This window comes from Urocitellus parryii, chromosome 11, assembly GCF_045843805.1.
Source record: "Urocitellus parryii isolate mUroPar1 chromosome 11, mUroPar1.hap1, whole genome shotgun sequence".
Taxonomy (NCBI): domain Eukaryota; kingdom Metazoa; phylum Chordata; class Mammalia; order Rodentia; family Sciuridae; genus Urocitellus; species Urocitellus parryii.
This window is the reverse complement of record NC_135541.1, coordinates 79,096,549-79,105,065: the sequence shown is the minus strand read 5'-3', so window position 1 is coordinate 79,105,065 and position 8,517 is coordinate 79,096,549.

Below are 8,517 nucleotides of genomic sequence, written 5' to 3'. Positions count from 1 at the left end.
AAAGCTGGTTCTTTGAAAAAATAAATAAAATTGACAGACCCTTAGCCATGCTAACGAAGAGAAGAAGAGAGAGAACCCAAATTACTAGCATACGGGATGAAAAAGGCAATATCACAACAGACACTTCAGAAATACAGAAGATAATCAGAAATTACTTTGAATCCTTATACTCCAATAAAATAGAAGATAGTGAAGGCATAGATAAATTCCTTGAGTCCTATGATCTGCCCAGATTGAGCCAGGAGGATATAGACAATCTAAACAGACCAATAACAATAGAGGAAATAGAAGAAACCATCAAAAGACTACCAACTAAGAAAAGCCCAGGACCGGATGGGTATACAGCAGAGTTTTACAAAACCTTTAAAGAGGAACTAACACCAATACTTTTCAAGCTATTTCAGGAAATAGAAAAAGAGGGAGAACTTCCAAATTCATTCTACGAGGCCAACATCACCCTGATTCCGAAACCAGACAAAGACATATCAAAGAAGGAAAACTACAGACCAATATCTCTAATGAACCTTGATGCAAAAATCCTCAATAAAATTCTGGCGAATCGGATTCAAATACATATCAAAAAAATTATACATCATGATCAAGTAGGATTCATCCCTGGGATGCAAGGCTGGTTTAATATACGGAAATCAATAAATGTTATTAACCACATCAATAGACTTAAAAATAAGAACCATATGATCATCTCAATAGATGCAGAAAAAGCATTCGACAAAGTACAGCATCCCTTTATGTTCAAAACGCTAGAAAAATTAGGGATAACAGGATCATACCTCAACATTGTAAAAGCAATCTATGATAAGCCACAGACCAGCATCATTCTGAATGGAGAAAAATTGAAGGCATTCCCTCTAAGATCTGGTACAAGACAGGGATGCCCTCTCTCACCACTTCTGTTCAACATAGTCCTCGAAACACTGGCCAGAGCAATTAGACAGTCAAAAGAAATTAAAGGCATAAAAATAGGAAAAGAAGAACTTAAATTATCACTATTTGCAGATGATATGATTCTATACCTAGCAGACCCAAAAGGGTCTACAAAGAAGCTATTAGAGCTAATAAATGAATTCAGCAAAGTGGCAGGATATAAGATCAACACGCATAAATCAAAGGCATTCCTGTATATCAGCGACAAATCCTCTGAAACGGAAATGAGGACAACTACTCCATTCACAATATCCCCCAAAAAAATAAAACACTTGGGAATCAACCTAACAAAAGAGGTGAAAGATTTATACAATGAAAATTACAGAACCCTAAAGAAAGACATAGAAGAAGACCTTAGAAGATGGAAAAACATACCCTGCTCATGGATAGGCAGAACTAACATCATCAAAATGGCGATATTACCAAAAGTTCTCTATAAGTTCAATGCAATGCCAATCAAAATCCCAACAGCATATCTTGTAGAAATAGATAAAAGAATCATGAAATTCATATGGAATAATAAAAGACCCATAATAGCAAAAACAATACTAAGCAGGAAGTGTGAATCAGGCGGTATAGCGATACCAGACTTCAAACTATACTACAGAGCAATAGTAACAAAAACAGCATGGTACTGGTACCAAAACAGGCGGGTGGACCAATGATACAGAATAGAGGACACAGTAACCAATCCACAAAACTACAACTATCTTATATTTGATAAAGGGGCTAAAAGCATACAATGGAGGAAGGATAGCATCTTCAACAAATGGTGCTGGGAAAACTGGAAATCCATCTGCACCAAAATGAATCTGAATCCCTATCTCTCGCCGTGCACAAAAGTTAACTCAAAATGGATCAAGGAGCTTGATATTAAATCAGAGACACGGCATCTGATAGAAGAAAAAGTTGGTTATGATCTACACGCTGTGGGATCGGGCTCCAAATTCCTCAATAGGACACCCATAGCGCTAGAGTTAACAAATAGAATCAACAAATGGGACTTACTCAAACTAAAAAGTTTTTTCTCAGCAAAAGAAACAATAAGAGAGATAAACAGGGAGCCTACATCCTGGGAACAAATCTTTACTCCACACACTTCAGATAGAGCCCTAATAACCAGAATATACAAAGAACTCAAAAAATTAGACAATAAGATAACAAATATCCCAATCAATAAATGGGCCAAGGACCTGAACAGACACTTCTCAGAGGAGGACATACAATCAATCAACAAGTACATGAAACAATGCTCACCATCGCTAGCAGTCAGAGAAATGCAAATCAAAACTACCCTAAGATACCATCTCACTCCAGTAAGACTGGCAGCCATTAGGAAGTCAAACAACAATAAGTGCTGGAGAGGATGCGGGGAAAAGGGCACTCTTGTTCATTGCTGGTGGGACTGCAAATTGGTGCAGCCAATTTGGAAAGCAGTATGGAGATTTCTCGGAAAGCTGGGAATGGAACCACCATTTGACCCAGCTATTCCCCTTCTCGGTCTATTCTCTAAAGCCCTAACAAGAGCATGCTACAGGGACACTGCTACATTGATGTTCATAGCAGCTCAATTCACGATAGCAAGACTGTGGAACCAGCCTAGATGCCCTTCAATAGATGAATGGATAAAAAAAATGTGGCATTTATACACTATGGAGTATTACTCTGCATTAAAAAATGACAAAATCATAGAATTTGGAGGGAAATGGATGGCATTAGAGCAGATTATGCTAAGTGAAGCTAGTCAATCTTTAAAAAACAAATACCAAATGACTCCTTTGATATAAGGGGTGTAAACAAGGACAGGGTAGGGACGAAGAGCTTGAGAAGAATATTTACAGTAAACAGGGATGAGAGGTGGGAGGGAAAGGGAGTGAGAAGGGAAATTGCATGGAAATGGAAGGCGATCCTCAGGGTTATACAAAATGTCATATAAGAGGAAAGGAGGGGTAAGACAAGAGAATACAAATGGAAGAAATGATTTACAGTAGAAGGGGTAGAGAGAGAAAAGGGGAGGGGAGGGGAGGGGAGGGGAGGGGGGATAGTAGAGAATAGGACAGACATCAGAATACATCAGACACTAGAAAGGCAATATGTCAATCAATGGAAGGGTAACTGATGTGATACAGCAATTTGTATACGGGGTAAAAGCGGGAGTTCATAATCCACTTGAATCAAACCGTGTAATATGATGTATTAAGAACTATGTAATGTTATGAACGACCAATAAAAAAAAAAAGAATGTACATTTATATACTTCATGCTAAAATGCCACAATGCACTTTTTAAAAGTTTTAATGATAGCTAGTCATTTTATTCTCACAATTACACTACATTATTAATCCTATTAATAAAAAAAAACTGAATCCACTTAAAGACTCTTTTAATACTCTAAAATATCTAAAAACTATGTCCTATTAGCAGACTGGTTGAGAATTAGAGGCCAGTGGCTAGGCCAAATACCATGAAATCACTATAGGTCCTGGACTCTTATAGAATTTTGAGTTTAAAAAACAGACTCAAATGCCTGACTATCAAGAGTTTTCTTAGAATTTGGTTGTTGTTGTTTTTACTGATAGAATAAGCAGGTGCTCTTTATTTGCACTTGTCTTCACTACAGAAATCATGGTGGGGGTGAGAACATTTGAACAAACAACTGTTGCTAAGTCATAAATATTGTAAGGAGACAGCGTGTTCCAAGAACTTTAGTTTATACTATGTCAACACTTTTTAAAGATGCGTCAAATAAGAAAAGGGAGAAAAACATAATAGCATAAATTTGTTTTCAAAGTCTTAGAATGAATTTTCGAGAACTGTGAGACTTCAGAGAACAATCAAACAGCCATTTATTTTTCTTCCAAATCCTCTCATACTTCTCTTTATATGTTAATTCTATACTTTACTTGTTTTAATGACTTTTTTTTATTCACAGTAAAAGAGACATCCTGTATTCATTCAATTATTATACTTATTGAACACCTGTTGTGGTAAGAGCTACTTACAAAGAGCTTACGATTTTGTGAGCATTACATATGAAATGCCTCATTAATCAAATTGGTTAATAATAAAAATTATATGATTAAGTGAATATAGTGAACATGCACAACAAAGATCTATAAATATTCTCAAAAAGATTAGTTAGCCTTTTTGAGAAATGTGCTGTCTCTGGTATCAGAAGATTCATTCATCCAAAATGAGGTGAGTAATGTACTAATTGTGAGGGATTAAGAAGTGAACAAAAGACAGTGTCCCTTGCTGTCAGTGCTCTGGGAACACCTACAAGTTGTGTGACTGAGTATTTCACTTCTCTGTGTGTTTTACTTTTCTCATATGTAAAACATAGGTAATTATAGTGATTATACTTGAAAGGAGTAGTGATTTTGTGTAAAAGAAGATCGAAATTTAGCCTTGAAGGACAAAGGAGATTTTAGAAAGCCCCCCAGGAACCATTTTTATCTTCTTTGATCTAATTAGAGAAGGCACAAAATTTTAGCTGGTCCCAGAATTTCCTAGCTAAAGACTATATTCCTCACCTTCTCTTGTATCAAAGTTTGGGCTAGTTGGGTGGATTATAAAAGATGGATGCCACTTCTATGTCTTCTTGAAGACAAAGGTGCTCATTCTTGGCTTCCAACCTCCCTTCTGGGAAACTTGATAATTAAAGCAACCTTAAAAGCTACATGTTAAAGAATGAAAATTCCTCCCCTAGTGTGTGCTGCTTATATCTGTACTACTAATGTCACCAGATGGAATCACACAGTATGTAAAAGATTTATGTTGGCCTTTTCATTCAGCATAGTTCCCTGGAAATTCAATCAAGTTATTGTGTGTATCATTCCTTTTATTGCTGACTGATATTCTATGGTACAGTGTATAGCAGTCTGTTCAACCATTTACATATGGAAGAACCTTTAGGTTGTTCCAAGTCTTTGGCTGTTACTTCTAAAGAAGCTTTGAATAGATACGTACCAACTTTAATGTAAACATAAGTTTTCATTCATAAGAATAAATGCCCCAAACTGTAGGGCAAGTACATGTTTAGTTTCTTAAAGAAATTTCCAGATAGTTTTCCAGAGTTGGTTATACTATTTTACATTCCCATCAGCAATATATGAATGATTTAGGTTTACCACATTAATACTAGAATTTGATGTCACTATTTTTGACAGGTATGTAGATACATAGTAATATCTCTGATAGGTACGTAGTAATGGTTTTAAATTGCATTTCCCAAATAGCTAATGATGTTGAACATGTATTCATGTGGTTTTTTGCTCTCGGCGCATCCTCTTTGGTGAAATATGTGAATACCTTTTTATCCATTTTTATTTTACTGTTTTTTCTGTTTATTGTACTATTGTTTTTCTTTACTATTGAATTTTGATAATTCTTTATATATTCTGGATTTGACCTTAACAGAATGGCTCATAAAGAAAAAAAAATAAACTGGACCTCATCAAAATTAAGAACATTTGCTCAATGAATGACCCACTCAAGGAAATAGAATAGTAGTTGCTAGGGACTTGATTGAGATTGGGGGAAATGGGGATAAATGGTCAAAGGGTAAAAGGTTTCAGTAATGCAGGATGATGATTTTTCAGAGATTTACTGTGCAGCATTATGACTACAATTTGTACTATTGCATAAGTAGTACTATATTGTATATTTGAAATTTTCTAAAAGAGTAGATCTTAAATCTTCTCACCACACAAAAATGGTAACTGTGTACAATGATGGATATGTTAATTTGCTTAATGGGTAATCATTTCACAATATGTATTTATCAAAACATCACAGGATACATCTTAAATACATAAATTGTTGTCAATTATAAGCAATAAATTACATGTCCCTGGAAGGGGGCTCTGTTGAGCTCTGTTGAGAGGATGAAATGATAAATTACAGTCTCTGAAAAAATATTTGCAAACCAATATCCAATGAAGGACTAGTTCTATAAGCCAGGAATTTTCTTCTTCTTTTCTCTTAAAGTTTTATAATTTCATGCTTTGGAAATAAGTCCTTTAACTCATTTTTGAGATAATTTTTGAAAGTACTCTTTCTGTGAGTCTTTATACTCATTATTTAACCTAGTTCCAGAATGGGAAAGATTGATCTGGAGGTGGAGTGAATTATATTTTTCTAAAGATCACTACCTTTTCAAGATGTCATAGACTAAAATGTATAAGCCAAAGTAGGTGGAGGGAGGAGGAAAGTTTCTAACTACAGAAAATATCTCATCCAGTACTGCCTTACAAAGCATCCTGAGGTAAGTAAGAGAAAAAGAGATTTTGTGTGAACACAATTCTCATATATTTTGTTCTTCAAAAGCATTCACTTAAATGTCAGTTGTGCTACTTTTAAAAGGTAACTTCAGAATTTTAGTTAGTTTTCTTGTAGATAGTGACTAAGAATCTGAAGGTAGGAGATGTAAAAGAAATTAAATGGATGCTCAGCAATTTTCTCAAATAGAGTGGGTTGCGGAACCAAAGCTTCACTCATTTCTCCACTCTGTCATGGGCTGTGGTGCACAAATACACACAACTAGGGACTCTAATAATTGTCTAAGCAATGAAATAAAAATAATTTCTATTTCAAATGCTTCATCTAGATATTTTCTTGCATCCAGGTAGCATGGTCACTGAAGATTTCCTATAATTCGATCTTACTAGCATAATCCATATGCTGTTACTGAAATCTATGTTATCTTCAAACTGTGACATTTGACACTACAGAATTTTTGAAGATTTCTACAAAATAAAAGCAGAAAACACATTCAACAAACAGAGAAACTGATGTACTCAGTCATAAGCAGGCCATTCCCCATCATGCAGGCCCTGGTTTCCTTCTAGATTTAACCATCTCTATTCCTTTTGCTTTCTTTCAATAATATTCTTCTAATTTAAATTATTCTCTAAATCATGCATCAATTTCTATATTCCCTTTGAGTTGTAATATGAAATGACCCAAAGACATCAAAGACTTAACCTGTATAAGACAGAAATGACATGTCCTCTAATAATGGCTTCTTAGGTACATAACCCAGAATCATGCTTACCTTATTCCTCATGAGGAAGGTTCTAGAATGAGACATGAGGGTGTACAAGTCACTTACTTTGATATAGTATGTGGTAAAATGGCTGACTAGGTTTAGCAACCCAAATCAGTTTGCTTCTATTAAACTTGTGGTCAAAGAAGAGAATGCTACTTAGTCATTTTAGGCAAGTAAGTTATTTTTATTTTCTCATCAGTAGTTGTGATCACAGTATAAGATATGTGATACTAATTCATAGAAATGTAGAAAGGAATTTTGGATATACTTTAGAAAGGATAATATAGCTGAATGTCCTTATTTTAGAGATGAAAATATTAAGAACCAGGGAAGTTAATAGTGTATTTCAAACATTATGTGACACATATTGTTTTTTTCACATGACAACCTCTCTAAAATCAGGACATTTCCTATAATAAACAGCAGCTTATAAGGGCTGTTGGCTAGGCAGCAACTGTGATGTAATTGCTTGGTCTTCATAAATGCAATTTCTATTCAACAGTTGGACAAATTTGTTGGCATTTCTGGACAAGGGTAGCTTCCTGTTGCATTCAACATACCATTTAATGATAATTTGATGAAACCATAAATCCTGGTCATGGTCTAGAAACTTGTGCTAATACTTGCTAATGAGATGTTGAAGTTATCAGTAGTAAAACTCATATAATGGATGCTAATGGGTGGGAGAAAAGTCTAGAGCTAATAGTGAAGCAATTTTTAAAGAAAAACTGGCACAATGGATAATAATGTTAGGGGAAATATGTACATCAACTATTTTTAGTCAAAAATTGATGCAGAGTGTTGACCCTGACTCTTTCATATTTTCCTTTTTGTATGCTATAACATCAATAGCATCATAGAATTGATAGTGAAAAGGTGGATGTCTAAAAAAAATAGAATTCCTTTGCTAAGTACAAAATAAAATTTCTAGAAAAGGAAATGTGTTGTAGTTTGACAAACTCTTCTTAGTGCAATTCTTTCTTCTAAATAAATGTGAGTTAATCAATTCAGGTTCATTCTTATTTCCTCAGCAGTTTTCCTATCAGCTAACTTAATATCCATTCATACTTCGTCTGAAGTAAAAACCAAACCATTCCAATTTTGATGAAGAAATCTAATCTTTATTTCTATGATGTTAGCACAATATACTCACACAATAGCTCTGATCTGTAATTAACAAAATACATTTATAGCACTTTACAAACTTTATCAGTTTGGAAAACATTGCATAACATTTTATTAAACACAATACTTTATATATATATTATATATATTCATAATTTTATTTACTTTAAAAAGATAATTAACTCTCTTTATTCAATACTTGATTTTATCAATAAAGCACAGCCTAACAAAGGAAGAAGTGCTCCCATTAGCAAATAAGATAAATAGAACACTACGAAGAGATACCACCTGTTAGTCTGATTTATTTTAAATTAAGGTACCAGTGGAATGTAAACAAATTTTTTTGTAATCTTTTTTTTTTACAAAAGATGTGTTATCAAATATACATGCAGAGGTCT